Genomic DNA, 17099 nt, shown 5'->3' with positions numbered 1-17099 from the left:
ATGAACATTGAGGTGCATGTGTCCTTTTGAATTATGGTTTCCCCTGGGTATATGCCCAGTAGTGGGATTGCTGGGTCATTTGGTAATTCTATTTTTAGATTTTTAAGGAACCTCCATACTGTTCTCCATAGTGGCTGTATCAATTTACATTCCCACCAACAGTGCAAGAGGGTTCCCTTTTCTCCACACCCTCTCCAGCATTTGTTGTTTGTAGATTTTCTGATGATGCCCATTCTAACCATTGTGAGGTGATACCTCATTGTAGTTTTGATTTGTATTTCTCTAATAATTTCTCAATAATTAGTGATGTTAGCAATCAATACTTCTGATTTCTTAATATTATCAACTTGTATGAAGGGGAGAAAGAAGGAAAACATTCTTTTCTTTATAGCTATAAATTTTATGTTTGGTTAAACATTTTCCTGGGGTTATACTTGTAGAAATGCATTTATCTTGTTTTCCATATTTAATAATGGGCTAATATATCTGAGGAGAAGCAAAGTTTATTAAGAATGAGGCAAGGCATAACAAGCTAATCATAGAAAGCCATAAATGTTCTACTGAGCATAAATGATCACAGAAAAATACTGCAAGCATCTGAGGTCACTTTTATTAAGATCACATAGGATTTATGTAAAACAGTAAAAAAATACAATAAAAAAACTTCACAGACTTTTCCGATTATGAAAATATCTTAAATTTCTAAATGAACACATAGATTCACATTTCAGTCTTATGCTGGAGTGTTCCAAGGCTCCAACTTGAGACCTCTTCTTTGTTCTCATTTAATCCATAGATGATTTCATAAAATCTTATGGGTTTTAAAGACCTGAAAAAATACCTTACAAAATCCAGTAAGCAGAGGAAAAGCTGTTTAATAACATTAGGAAATGCAAATTAAAAACCACAATAAGATACTGCTCCACAGCCAATTAGAATGGCTAAAATCAAAAAGACTGGCAACACAAAAAGTGTTGGTAAAAATATGGGCTAACTGTAACTCTCATACGCCCCTGGAAAACAGTTTGGCAGTATCTTACAAAGTTAAATGTACAGATAATATATCTCAGCAATTCTACCAGCAGGGATCTTCCCAAGAGAAATGAAGGTGTATGTGCACAGAAATATTGGTATGTTCATATCAGTTTTATTCACAATAGCACAAACTGAAAACAACCCAAACGTCCATCAGCTGATGAACACATAAACAAATTGTCATGTATTTATACAGTGGTATACTATCTAGAAATAAAATGCATCAAACTATTGATATTTAAAAACATGAAAGAATCTTACAGATATAATATTAAGTAGAAAATGTCTGAGACAAAATATGTATGATTTCATTTGCATGAATTTCTAAACAGGCAAAATTGGTGAGAGCAAAACACTTCAGATTTCTGGTTGCAGGGTGAGGAGTATTGATTGGAGAGGAGCTTGAAGAAACTTACTAGGGTAAAGGAAATATTTTCACCTTGAGTGAGATGATGAGTATATGGGTGTTTACACATTTGTCTAAACTCTAACTGGACTGTAATATTGGAATATATTGCATATACATTATTTGCATTAGAATTTGCCATAAAAATATCAATTAAATTCATTTTAGTTCATTCATTCATTCAAAATCTGTTTCATACTAGGGATAACAATAGCTGAAAGAGAGGTAATACCTTCTTATACCTATAACAAGGATTCTCCATCTAGTGCAAGGGTGAGGGTTGGAAGGGTGGGGAGGATGAAGATGTCAGGGGGGAGTTTTCCCTAAAGGAGGTATTTGTACTATCTAGTTAAGAATGCAGAACTTGGAGTCAGACTACCTGGGTTGGAGTTCTGGATCTGCACACTATGTGTGCAACCTTAGACAAATTCTCTAAGCCTGTTTCTTTATCTGCAGAACACATATCAACAGTTCCTATGTTAGAATTTATTTCAAGTATCTAGCATGACGAAAATGCATGGAGGTTGTGGTGGACACAAACTGGTGCTTTTTTCAGTGGAAGGAAGGGAATAGAAGATAACTTTGAGTCAGCTGAAGGGAAGATGGAGGTGAGAAAATAGAGACACTTAGCATAAAAACTCTTTCAAGGAGTTTTGTTGTGAAGGTGAGCAGAGAGAAGGGACAGTGGTTGGAAGAGCTCAAGAGACCAAGGGAGAATTTCACTTAACTCTTTAGAATGAGAGATACTCTGTTATGCTTCTAGGAATTACCAGTTTCTGAGGGGAAAACTGATGATGCAGAAGCAGGAAGGCATAATGTGAGAATGAAGTCCTTATGTAGGTGAGTGATGCTACAAAACAGTAACCAACAAATTGTTGGGTATAAGATGAGCTCCTCACCAGCATTTCCAAATTATGCTGAATAGGTGGAAGAAGACAACATAAACCATGTTATCACATGGTATTAATTTTCACTCAGAAATATTGGGAGGGGAAGATGAATTGTGGCCTAAAAAGATTTATAAAGATTATGTGTGAATATAGTTTACACATACTGACCTAGTTTTGAGTCAGGAGATACTTATCTAAACAATAAGTAGCAAGTCTAGAATTTAAAATCATTTCTCATGAACATTCTAAAAAACAAACTTACCATCTAAACTATTGCCATACATTATCTTAAATTTGTCAGACATTTTCAGAAATATAAAAAGTAACTGGAAAGATTCTGGTCAGAGCCAACAAAAAATAAACTAATTCAGAATATTCCCAAATTCTACTATCAGAAACTCAAGATTTGAAAATCAAATCAAAAGTAATTTAACAATGAGAAAAAATAAAGAGGAAAAGTTAACTTTAAAAAATTCTGGTTGGAGAAATGTTTTTCTCATCTTCTTAATATCAAACACAGACACACATTCTAAATTTTGTTCAAAGCTCCTTTTGTATCATATTTCCAGTGATGTACATGGAATCAAGTAACTATAGCAACACAATACTTACAGTTTTATGCCAATCTATATATTTTAAAGTTTGAATATATATCTGCTACTTTTACTGATATTAAAGAATCTACCATTTAGTGATTCAATTCCTTATTAACAATGCTTTATCTGGGTTTAATGTAGTGCAATTTACCAAGTTTTTTTTTCACTGAGACTATTGTTATTGTTGATTGGAAGGATTTGGTCCTGAGTTTAAATCACAGCTCTGTTATATAAAAACTGTGTGGTGTTAAGCAGTTGATTCAGCATCTCTAATTCCTCCTGTAAATTGTGGATAGTATTTGAACCTACCTGATAAGATGATTGTGAGTACTGAATGAAGTAAAATATTTAAAGTATGATTCCTGCCACATAGAATAAATAAATAATAGATGACATATTATTGTATTATTCTGTATAATACACACAAAGAGAGCCCTATTCAGTGATGTTATTACTGACATATTATATATGAGAGGAAAGTGAAGATGAGTTAAGAAGAAATACACAAGATAACCAGGGGCAGAGTCAAGATGGTGTACTAAGAGGATGGGGAATTTGCATCTCCTCACAACTAGGGCACCTACCAGGTACCGGTGAGGGACCACGGACACCTAAGGAGACGGGAGGAACCCCCAGCAACCGGGTAGGACGTGGGGCATGGGGGAAGTGAAGGGGCAGGAGAAGTGGAGGTGGGATGGGACTGGTGCCCCTGAGGGCTGGCTGGGGGAGGGGAAGGGATCCCATGCCGGAAGGGGGAAATTGGGGAACCATTGGGAGGGCAGAGGATCAAAAGGGAGTGTGGTCAGGTTTCCCCTGCCCGCTTGGGCCCCCAGGAACCTGCTGAGATCCCGGGCCTGATCCTCTGCCCACCTAGGCTGGCTCCAGCTCTGCAGGTCCTGAAGGAGTGTGTGGGGGGGGAGAAAAATAAAGGTCAGACCTCTCGGACCAGCACCCGTGAGGGGTGGCTGGGGGAGGGAAGGAGTTTCTACACCCAGTGGGACCCACCCATGGTTAGGGGTCTAGAAGCGATGGGGGAGACCCTAGGGGAGAGAGTGGGGGAGGGGCAGGAAGGAATAAAAGGGAACAGGGCAAGTGCTTTCCCTGTCCACGTAAGCACCGGGAAGCCTGTTGGGATCCCAGGACTAATCCTCTGTCCTCAGAGCCTCCTTCCTGCCATGCAGAGCCCAAGCCCCTCCTCTACACCCCACCAGGGCCCCACCTCTACACTCAGAGATCCTCTCCAATGAGCTGGGCCTAAACCTCACCAACACACCCTCACTCAGGGCCCTACCTCCTAACTCTGGAATCCCACACTCCACAGCCCTCCTTCCCACGTGCTGCCTCTCCCCTTCTGCACAGGTCCTAAGCAGAGGCCCCAAGCCACGCTTGAACATTGCCCTGCTGAGGCCCCGCCTCATGCTCAAATGTCATACCCCCACCTACCTAGGTCCTGTACCCCAAACCCCACCACTGCCTAAGTTCCACCGCCACCCCCACACCCCCACCTAAACTCTGCCCCCATAGCAAAAGCTTTATCCTTTTCTTTTCTTTTCTTTTCTTTTCTTTTTTCCTATTTTAGATTGGGGTTCTGTTTTACCTTGTTGATTCATTGCTGTTGATTTTTTTAAATTTTTATTTTTCCTAATAAATATTTTATTTTTCCAATTTTATTTTATTCTTTATACTTTGTTAGTGATAGATCCTTTTGACTTGTTTTCCCCTCCTTCCCCCCCCCCTTTTTTTTTCTTTTTTCTGTTGTGGTTTTATTTTACCTTGTTGCAGTTGTTTCAATTATAGCTGTATTTTTCCTAATATATTTGTTGTTTTGCAGTATGCAGGCCTCTCACTGATGTGGCCTCTTCTGTTGCGGAGCACAGGCTCCGGACACACAGACTCAGTGGCCATGGCTCACAGGCCCAGCCGCACCATGGTATGTGGGATCTTCCCAGACTGGGGCACGAACCTGTGTCCCCTGCATTGGCAGGCGGACTCTCAACAACTGCACCACCAGGGAAGCCCCTAATATAGTTTTTATCTTTCTAATTTTATTTTATTTTTTATTCTTTGATATTGTACTGTTCCTGTTTTTCTTTCAGTCTTCAATTTTTTTTTTTTCCCTGCAACATGAAGCTTGTGGAATCTTTGTTACCAGGCTGGAGTTTGTGCCCGAGCTCTTGTGGTTGGAGCTCTGAGTCCAAACCGCTGGACTAACAGAGAACCTCAGACCCCAGGGAATATCAATCAGAGTGAGGTTTCCTGGACGTACTCATCTCAGCACAAAGACCCAGCTCTATCCAACTGCCTACAAACTCCAGTGCTGGATGCGTCAGGCCAAAGAAGAAGTAAGACAGGAATACAGCATGACCCATCAAAAAAAAAAGAAAAAAAAGAAAAAAAAAAGAAATGACATAATAATATGTTACAGATGAAGGAGCAAGGTAAAAACCTACAAGTCCAAATAAATGAAGATGAAATAAGCAACCTACCTGAAAAAGAATTCAGAGTAATAACAGTAAAGATGATCCAAAATTGCAGAACCTGAATGGAGAAAATAAAATAAACATTTAAAAAGGATCTAGAAGAACTAAAGAGCAAACAAACAGTGATGAACAACACAATTACTGAAATTGAAAATACTCTAGAAGGAATCAATAACAGAAAAACTGAGGCAGAAGAACAGATAAGTGAGCAGGAAGATAAAATGGTGGAAATACTGCCAGGGAGCAGAATAAAGAAAAAAGAATGAAAAGAATTGAGGATAGTCTCAGAGACCTCTGGGACAACATTAAATACACCAACATTTGACTTATAGGGGTCCCAGAAGAAGAATAGAAAAAGAAAGGGTCTGAGAAAATATTTAAAGATATTATAGTCAAAAACTTCCCTAACTTGGGAAAGGAAATAGTCAGTCAAGCCCAGGAAGCACAGAGAGTCCCGTACAGGATAAACTCAAAAAGAAAAACACCAAGACACATATGAACCAAACTATCAAAAACTAAATACAAAGAAAAAATATTAAAAGCAGCAAGGGAAGAGCTGCAAATAACATACAAGGGAATCCCCATGAAGCTAACAACTGATCTTTCTGCAGAAACTCTGAAAACCAGAAGGGAGTGGCAGGACATATTGAAAGTGATGAAAGGGAAAAACCTATAACCAAGATTAATCTACCAAGCAAGGATATCATTCAGATTCAATGAAGAAATTAAAACCTTTACAGATAAGAAAAAGTTAAGAAAATTCAGCACCACAAAGCCAGCTTTACAACAAATGCTAAAGGAACTCCTCTAGGCAGAAAACACAAGAGAAGGAAAAGACCTACAATAACAAAACCAAAAGAATTAAGAAAATGGTAATTGGAACATACATTTTGATAATTACCTTTAATGTAAATGGATTAAAAGCTCCAACCAAAACACATAGACTGGCTGGATGGATAAAAAAACAAGACCCATACACATGCTGTCTACAAGAGACCCATTTCAGACCTAGGGACACATACAGACTGAAAGTGAGGGGATGGAAAAAGGTATTCCATGCAAATGGAAATCAAAAGAAAGGTGGAGTAGCAATTCTCATATCAGACAAAAGACTTCAAAATAAAGACTATTACAAGAGACACTACATAAGGATCAATCCAAGAAGAAGATATAAAAATTGTAAATATTTATAAACCTAACATAGGAGCACCACAATATATAAGGCAAGTGCTAACAGCCATAAAGGGGGAAACTGACAGTAACAGAATCATAGTAGGGGACTATAACACCTCACTTTCACCAATGGACAAATCATCCAAACAGAAAATAAATAAGAAAACACAAGCTTTAAATGACACATTAAACAAGATGCACATCGTTCTCAACAGTGAAAAACTGAAAGCATTTCCACTAAGGTCAGGAAGAAGACAATGTTGCCTATTCTCACCATTATTATTCAACATAGTTTTTGAAGTTTTAGCCACAGCCATCAGAGAAGAAAAAGAAATAAAAGGAATCTAAATTTGAAAAGAAGAAGTAAACCTCTCACTGTTTTCAGATGACATGATACTATACACAGAGAATCCTAAAGATGCTATCAGAAAACTACTAGAGTTAATCAATGAATTTGGTAGACTAGCAGGATACAAAATTAATGCACAGAAATCTCTTGCATTCCTATAAACTAATGATGAAAAATCTGAAAGAGAAATTAAGGAAACACTCCCATTTACCACTGTAACAAAAAGAATAAAATACCTAGGAATAAACCTACCTTAGGAGACAAAAGGACTGTATGCAGAAAACTATAAGACACTGATGAAAGAAATCAAAGAAGGCACAAACAGATGGAGAGATATACCATGTTCTTGGATTGGAAGAATCAACATTGTGAAAATGATTCTACTACCCAAAGCAATCTACAGATTCAATGCAATCCCTATTAAGCTACCACTGGCATTTTTCACAGAACTAGAACAAAAAATTCACTATTTGTATGGAAACACAAAAGACCCTGAGTAGCAAAAAACAATCTTGAGAAAGAAAAATGGAACTGGAGGAATAAGGCTTCCGGACCTCAGACTATACTACAAAGCTACAGTAATCAAGGCAGTATGGTACTGGCACAAAAACAGAAATATAAATCAATGGTACAGGATAGAAAGCCCAAGGATAAACCCATGCACCTATGGTCACCTTATCTTTGATAAAGGAGGCAAGAATATACAATGGAGAAAAGAAAACCTCTTCAATAAGTGGTACTGGGAAAACTGGACTGCTACATGTAAAAGTATGAAATTAGAACACTCCCTAACACCATACACAAAAATAAACTCAAAATGGATTAATGACCTAAATGTAAGGCCAGGCACTATCAAACTCTTAGAGGGAAACCTAGGCAGAACACTCTATGACATAAATCACAGCAAGATCCTTTTTGACCCACCTTGTAGAGAAATGGAAATAAAAACAAAAATAAACAAATGGGACCTAATGAAACTTAAAAGCTTTTGCACAGCAAAGGAAACCATAAACAAGACACAAAGACAACCCTCAGAATGGGAGAAAATATTTGCAAACAAAGCAACCGACAAAGGATTAACCTCCCAAATATACAAGCAGCTCATGCAGCTGAATATCAAAAAAAAACAAAAAACCCAATCCAAAAATGGGCAGAAGACCTAAATAGGCATTTCTCCAAAGAAGATACACAAATTGCCAACAAACACATGAAAAGATGTTCAACATCATTAATCATTAGAGAAATGCAAATCAAAACTACAATACGGTATCACCTCACACCACTCAGAATGGCCATCATCAAAAAATCTACAAACAATAAATACTGGAGAGGGTGTAGAGAAAAGGGAACCCTCCTTCACTGTTGATGGGAATGTAAATTGGTACAGCCACTATGGAGAACAGTATGGAGGTTTCTTAGAATACTAAAAAATAGAACTACCATATGACCCAGCAAACCCACTACTAGGCATATACCCTTAGAAACCATAATTCAAAAAGGGTCATGTACCACAATGTTCATTGCAGCACTATTTACAATAGCTAGGCCATGGAGGCTACCTTAGTGTCCATCGACAGATGAATGGATAAAGAAGATGTGACACATATATACAATGGTATATTACTCAGCCATAAAAAGAAATGAAATTGAGTTATTTGTAGTGAGGTGGATGGACCTAAAGTCGGTCATACAGACTGAAGTAAGTCTGAAAGACAAAAACAAATACCATATGCTAACACAAATACATGGAATCTAAAGACAAAATATATATATGGTTCTGATGAACTCAGGGGCAGGACAAGAATAAAGACACAGACATAGAGAATGGACTTGAGGACCCGGGAAGGGGGAAGCATAAACTGGGGAGAAGTGAGAGAGTAGCTTTGACATATATACACTACCAAATGTAAGATAGCTAACTAGTGGGAAGCAGCTGCATGGCACAGAGAGATCAGCTTGGTGCTTTGTGACCACCTAGACGGGTGAGAGGGAGATGCAAGAAGGAGGGGATATGAGGATATACGTATGCATATAGCTGATTCCCTTTGTTATACAGAAGAAACTAACACAACACTGTAAAGCAATTATATTCCAATAAAGATGTTTTATTTAAAAAAAAAAGAAGAAGAAATACACCTCCCAGGGAGTTTTATGGCCATAGACTAGAGCTTGGATATGAGGCCAGTATTAGACTCTTTGATTGAATACTGTACATTTGGAAGAAATCTATTGACTCTGTAGAACAGTTGTTGTGATTGTTAGCATCAGATCTCCTAGGATAATGTTTTAAAAGAAAATTTATGCTGAAAGAATTAAAACATACTCAAAAATAGAAAGAAAAGTACAATGAACCTCTTTATACTACCATCCAGATTCAATAATTATCAAAGATTTGAAAATGGCAAGTTTTGAAGTTCCTTCTTCTATGACAATGTGTTTCTCCAAGGAAAAAATACTCACAACTTCTAAAATGATATGTGAGTTAAATGTCACAAATTAAATACTAGTCATTTATTATTCAGCAGATATTTACTGGGTTTCTTAGATGTACCAGGCACCATGCTAAGGATTGGCATGAAATGGTAAAAAAGACAGACACCTCTCTGTCTAGTGAGAGATCTATTTGCATCATCACAACCAAGTGCATCTCAGAAAGCTGTAATTCTTTCATTTATGCAACTTACCAATTGTTTCATAGTTGCTAAGGGGAAACATGTAAAACAGTAAGAGCACCTGACATCTAAATCTAAAAATGTATTATGAGAGCTGTTATTGCTAAAGATTAATTCTGTCTGTTAACTAGTGTTACCTTCATTTTTGTGATTGCTTTTTAAAAAATCTACAACATTCATAGCCTATTCTGCTTATATATCAATAATAAATCCAATTAGTTAAATCCAGTTAGGGTTAGAGGATTCCAAATTTCCAAAATCTATTCAGATTAACAATCATATTGTTAGCTTACTGAAAACATAAAATAAAATTTAAGCTTTATTAGAACACAGAAAAACATTGTTGTAGTAACACTGATAGAATTAGAGAAGTATCATCCACTATCTTTCATTTATTTATTTAATTATAGTTACTAAAATACCAAAGACCATTTCAAGCTAGAGATCCCTCCTACAGTGCCTCTGTTGTATTTGGAATTGCCACACTGTCTCCAGAGGAAAGTTCTATGGCTTAATACGGGTGCCATATTGTCTGTTGCAAAGTCAGCGCCATTTCTCTTCATCTTACCTGTTCCTTGTGTTGCACAGGCTGGAAGCTTGAGAACTAGATTTCTCAGATTTCCTGTCAAAAGAGTTCTAGGTATGATTCTTCTAATGAGAGGTGAGAGGCAGGAATGAAAGTTGAAAGGCTGAAAGGAAGCAGAAACCATGTCATCATTCTGGCTGCAATGGGACTATATGTGGGTTTGGGCAGATGTGACATATTTGCAGCAGCCTCCAGGTATTTTCTTTTGAAGCATTGGCTTCATTGCTGGAGGGAATGGTGATCATTGCCATAAGTGCTTGGCAGTGACTGTACCTTCCTGCTTCCTTAGAGAGGTACTGAGATCTAGTGGTAGCTGTTCCTTATCTCTGTTCCTTATCTCTTTCAATAGTTTGATAAACACTAATGCTCTGTATCAAATCCTTTTCTACTTACTTCAAGTAGACAGAGAAGTTTCTGTTGAACAGACAAATTATTTCTATCAGAGGAGATGATGTAAATTGAAAAAATAGTAGACATAAAAATTTTAGAAGTATTTTTATGATCGTGTTATGTTCATGTTATGTTGATCTTTCATTTAGGCCAAAAGTAGGTATATAATATGCACTCCTTGAATCAATTTTAACTGACTTAAGAAATAGTATTTGGATAAATTCAATATGTGGGAAAGAAGAGGCTCATAGAGAAATAAACTATTTTTTAGAATATCAAAACAAGGACATATAATGTTTTCATTTTGGTATTGTTCAAATAAAAAAAGTTGATAAAAATAAAAATGCCAACTTATAAGTAAACTCCTCTTTATGTTTTGTTATTTCATACTAAAAGCAGATTTTCTAATATTGACATGTCTTTGTGGATTTTTAAAAAGATTTTTTTCAGATTGTACACCAACTAAATAAATGATAGAATATCTAACTACCACCCAGAACTGGAATATTATCAACTTAAAATAATTTCTTCATCTGGGTGTACTATTGTTTCATAAATTAAAAAATTCTGGTCATAGGTGTGATCAAATCTAGATTATATTTTGTTTGCAGAGAGGTTTTATTAATTGAAATTATTCTTGCTCACCCTCCTGAATTAACAAAATGTGGCTGACGGTCATCACAGTCTTACAGGTCACAGTTGTTATGAAAATATGGTTGCTAGGATACCTTCATTATTTCATTGTCATGTTACACCAGTTTATCAATTAATAAAGAAACACTCAAGTTAATTCTCAGGCATATTTATACACATTCTTAGCATATGATTTCCCTTATCTCCAAGTGGCATTTCTCCCTCTAGCATTCACCTTCCACTCCATAAAATATTAAACACGAGGTTATCACACCAGTTTACAAATTACAGCAATGATGCACGTCTTCTACTTAACCTTTCCATTCATTTTCCAACATCGTGACGTTCTTACAGCAAATATCCATGCGTAGAGTAAATTATTTTTTTTTACTTCTCAGATTTATTTCCAAGAACATTGATGCCTGGGAAAAAAATACACATATGGAATTGATGTTTTTCGTTCTTTCTAAGGGAAAAAGCAGAACAGGAAATCACTTGAAAGTCACTCCCTCATCTTTAGGTATTCACAACTCTTTCCAGGTTATTGCTTTACATTTTACGGTTTGATTCACAGAAGATGTCTGATGTGGGGTCTCATAAATACATTTTTTATGACTATTACATTGCAGTCAGAATCACCACATGTTGCCTTGAGTTGCCACTTGACACGGCATTCATTATACAATTAAGAATTACGAAAATCTTTGATATGATAAATTCATCTCTTTTACACCTGTTCAATTCAGTGCCTACTGACCCCAGTTTATGCTACCAAAATAAAATAAATTACATTATATTAAAAAATATATATAAGAATGAAACATGTAATGAAAATTGTCTGGCAAAAGAGAAAATATTGACTCTAATTATAGGCAATATATAAATATAGAAATCTTCTCAAGATTTCACTTAGTTGTTATATCTTCTTTAAAAATTCCAGTAAATAAGAAGTTATTAATCTTACTGTACAAGGAAACCGAATAATATATGGATTAAGTATTTGCAAAGTATCATTTAGTAAATTCAACAGTCAAGGATAGAATTAAGATTTCTTAATGTTTACAATAGTTTTATCACCCCTTCAAGTTTAATATTTGCATTTGAACAGTAGTATTCAAACTGTGTACCCAGTAGACTGCAAGAAAAAGGGAGAAAAAGAGAATACTGAATTCAAGGAGTGGATGTCTCAACTTTTAAAAATGTTTTTAAGCAATTCAACATATTTTTATATTTATACATAAATCCATTAATGGTGATTTTATCAAAACCCAAACTGACCATACAGATGTAATCTTTCAAAAAATTTGCCTGTGCCAAAGACTGTACACAGCTGTTTTCAATTCACTGAAGTATATGTGTGGTCCTCCTTTCAGGTCAAACAAAAATATCTTTCTCTTTTTAAATTTCCATGTGCGGTTTGGCAAATTATATAGTTAATATAAGAATATATTCATGTAAAATAATATTTTTTACCAATTTTGGTGTCCAGTGAAATGGGTTGAACAGTATTCTGATGAAATTTACTGATGTATTTGATGTTTTATAAATGTCTCCCAAGTGTTACTTACATGTTTGTTAAGCATAATGCAACCAGATATTTTAAACTGTGAGAATCAGAAATTAAAGCAATGTAAGTAATAAACTAAAGTCTATTTTTTTATGGAATAATTCAACTCTGAAATTTGTGTGATTCATGTTGGTGTCAGTTTCCTTTTTAATCATAGATCATTCTTGTTTTTTCCTTAGCAAAATATTATCACACTTCAGTTCTCAGACAAAGTTTCCCTCTGATTCATCTTCATCTACACTTTGTCAGGTTCAATACATCTTAAATAGTATCTTCTGGCATTATAAAAACATTTTTCCCTAAAACCCAAAAAAAGGCAGTGGGTGGTGACTATGTTTCTCTACAATTTTGGTAGGCTTAAGAAAATCTAAACAGATTTTCATTTTTTTGTAGGTTCCATACCTTGTTTTAAATTCATCATGAAACCTCTGCCTGAAAATATTATAGTGAGGAAAACTTCAAAGAGAAAAAATTATGTTTTCATCTATACATTCCTTTCCATTTTTAAATCTAAAAATTGGAAATTAGGGTTCAACAAATGATTATTCTACAAGGTCATAACATGAACATAACTTTTCTCAAATTTTCAAATGGCTTCAACTGTCATTCTCTCTAGATGCTGCAAGGATAGATCTTTTTGTTTGTTTGCTTTTTTTTTTTTTTTTTTTTTTGCGGTACGCAGGCTTCTCACTGTTGTGGCCTTTCCCGTTGCGGAGCACAGGCTCCGGATGCGCAGGCTCAGCGGCCATGGCTCACGGGCCCAGCTGCTCCACGGCATGTGGGATTTTCCCAGACCAGGGCACGAACCCATGTCCCCTGCATCGGAAGGTGGACTCTCAACCCCTGCGCCACTAGGGAAGCCCTGTTTGTTTGCTTTTTAAATTAAAGTATAGTTGATTTATAATATTACATTAGTTTTAGGCATACAACATAGCAATTCAATATTTTAATAGATTATGTATCAAAGTTATATAATATTATTGACTATATTCCTTGTGTTGTACATTACATCCCTGTGACTTATTTTATAACCAGTAGTTTGTACCTCTTAATCCCCTTCACCTATTTTGTCCATCTCCCCAACCTTCTATCCTCTGGCAATCACTAGTTTGTCCTATTTATGAGTTTCTTTCTGTTTTGTTGTATTTGTTCATTTGTTTTATTTTTTAGATTCCACATATTTTTTAGATTCCACAATATTCGTCTTTCTCTGTTTGACATATTTCCCTTGGCATAATACCCTCCAGGTCCATCCATGTTGTTTCAAATGGCAAAAATTTATTATTTTTTAATGGCTGACTATATATATATATATATATCTATATATATCTATATATATATATATATATCTGACTATATATATATATATATATATATATATATATATATATCCCACATTTCTTTAATTATTCATCTGTCCATGGACACTTGGGTTGCTTCTTTATCTTGATTATTGTAAATAATGACATAAATAGGCATGTTTCCAAATAAAACATACAGATGGTAACAGGCACCTGAAAAGATGCTCAACATCATTAATCAGGGAAATGCAAATCAAAACCACAATGAGATTTCACCTCACATCTGTCAGAATGGCTGTTGTCCAAAAGACAAGAAACAACAAGTGTTGGTGAGGATGTGGGGAAAAGAGAACCCTCATGCACTGTTGGTGGGAGTGTAGACTGGTCCAATCACTATGGAAAACAGTGTGGTGGAGCCTCAAAAAATTAAAAATAGAACTGCCATATGATCCAACAATTCCACTACTGGGTATTTATCTGAAGGAAATGAAAACATTAATTTGTAAAGACATAAGATTTGTCCTTAATGTTGAACAGTATATTCTCACTAATTCAAAATATTAGATCCTCCTTTTGCTAATTTATTTTCCTAAATTCTTTTTTTATCATAATTTCCAGTACCCAGGGCAGAATTTATTCTCTTTTTGCTTATTTCTTCTTACCATAATCATAGTCCAATAATTCCAAGCTGACATTACACATTCCACAATGATATTTTTCCTGGTCAACTCAATCAAATAATTGTTAATGACCTACTATGTGTCATAGACAACGATGGTAGGCTACTCTGCTGTCTCAGTCTAATTTAGGTACCCTTGTTAAATGGCATGTTTGGCACTGAATCATCAGCTCAGATTTAAGTGGATGAGATCAAAACCGCTTTCACTTTAGGTATCTGTGAATCAGAGAATGATTATTTAATCTCACTTACCTTTCAATTACAAGTGTCTCCCAAGTGTTGCCTCTAGCTCATCTCTCTATGTCTCAGAAGGAATAAGGTAAAAGAAAAAAAAAGGAAAGTCAGTAGACACTGGAAAGGCATCTTTATAATGTACTGGAAGTGTGTAAGGTCTGTGGGAGAAGGGGATTATTGTTACATGCAAGAATATGAAAAAAAATGTAAATGGGAAATAAGAGAAAATGAAAACCAAAAGGAGAGGAGAAAGAAAATGTCAGGAAAATATTTGATTTATCTGTGTATTTTTATTTGGTTTACAATTTTGACTTTCATAATACTAGTAAAATATTTTACAGCTGTAATTCTAGAAATTATAGAATTCACATAGGGAGTCAGTGTGAGAAGTAATTCTCATAGCATCAGTGGGCTCAATATGTTCAAGCAAGGATAAGGTACTTCCTTCTGTAGAATCATGACTGAAATATACATAGTACAATGAGTTTCCACATGGTCTCAGGATTCCTCTCACTATCTTCTCAGTCTGTGTATTCATCAAGAGGCAGTGCTGGAGTTTTAAATCTGTATTCCAGCAGACTACTTCAAAGAGATGACATTCTTATTCAAAGTCTGGGCTTAAAAGATACTAGAAATTGCCCAGACTTCGAGTAAAAAAGAAACAAGACTTTATTTCTAATGCTCTCTGGAGAAGCATAATCTTTTACAAGCAATAACTTACTCAGCAAACAGAAAGGGAATAAATAAACTCTCCAAAATACCTTTATTAGGCAACGTAATGTTATAAGCATAGCACAGCATGAGTGGCCTTTCCTTCATGTAAATGATTAAGATACTCTCTTCCTGGTGAAGGTGACCGATACTTGGCTGCAGCAAATAGTACCGTGAGTTTCTTCATCTAAAATTGGACTATGGTCCTGCAGGATACTCTCAATCCCACACTGAAGGATGGTAAATTATTTTAGGAAAGTTAGGGAACAGTTGTAAAAGCCAAGAACTATAGGATGTAAATCTAAATTACAGACTGAAATTGTACAGCTCTCCACATATTAATATAATTTTTGATATTTTAAAATCCCTCTCTGATTCACTTCTAATGTTACATGAAATCTATGGGAAAGGATATGACTAGACATATTCTGCTCCTTGAAAGTTCATGGTTTGTGGCTAAACAGATGGAAAAGTAAAGAAATTTTAAAACCTGTAAATTTGTAAATACATTATGCTAGAAAAAATGTTAATAGTCTCAAATTCCACAATTATTTCCTTGTTTAAAATTTGGGCAACAGAGACGAAAGCCTTTTAGATTATTTCAGTATTTCCCCTGATGCCCTCTCACCAAGAAAGAAATCCTCATTTGTAACTCTAAAATTTTCAAAAGTATTTGGCCTTGGATTGAGTCTTCCATTGTTAAGATAAAGTATAGAAATTTTATTAATCTTTTATGTTCACATACTTATTCAGCAGTAGAGTCACAGCTCAAAAAATACCTTGGATTACCTGACATTGCACATTTATGAATTCTGTAACCCACACTAGACTCAACAGAATTTTAAAAGTGTAATTATTTTTTCCTTATCCTTTCCTGCCAACACTTGAAATGGATTCAACTGCAGTTGCATTAGCAGCATGGACCTGGCGATAGCATACAGAAGTATGAAATTCAGAGAAAAAGAGGAGGAATTGTAAGAGATTCTACAACATTTCTTCTAATAAATTCTCTCCTGTTTTGTTAGACAAAAAAAAAAAAAAAAAAAAGTTATTTGCTGATCTGCAGCATTTGGCCGTGTCAGAAGACTCATACCTATGAGAATGATTTCTGTTGCCTTAAAAAAAAAGTATTTCTCAAATCATACATAAGCATGGTTTAAAAAAAGTTCTACCTGTCAGTCAACTCTGAAATAGATATGAATATTTACTTGTCACTCTTTTGAAACCCTGAACTTTTGGACTTAGTGTAGCTCAAGGCTTATTGTTTTACAACATATTTGTGAGAACATAATGGAAGGGAAATTATTCATCTAATTTTGGAGACGTGGCTGCCACATTTTGCTGTGGCATGTGGCCTTTCTATGTACACAATGGTGCCCTGCCATGTACCAGCTTTT

Source organism: Mesoplodon mirus (genome assembly GCF_964341445.2).
Source record: "Mesoplodon mirus genome assembly, chromosome: 16".
NCBI lineage: Eukaryota > Metazoa > Chordata > Mammalia > Artiodactyla > Ziphiidae > Mesoplodon > Mesoplodon mirus.
Note: the sequence above shows the minus strand (reverse complement) of the source record.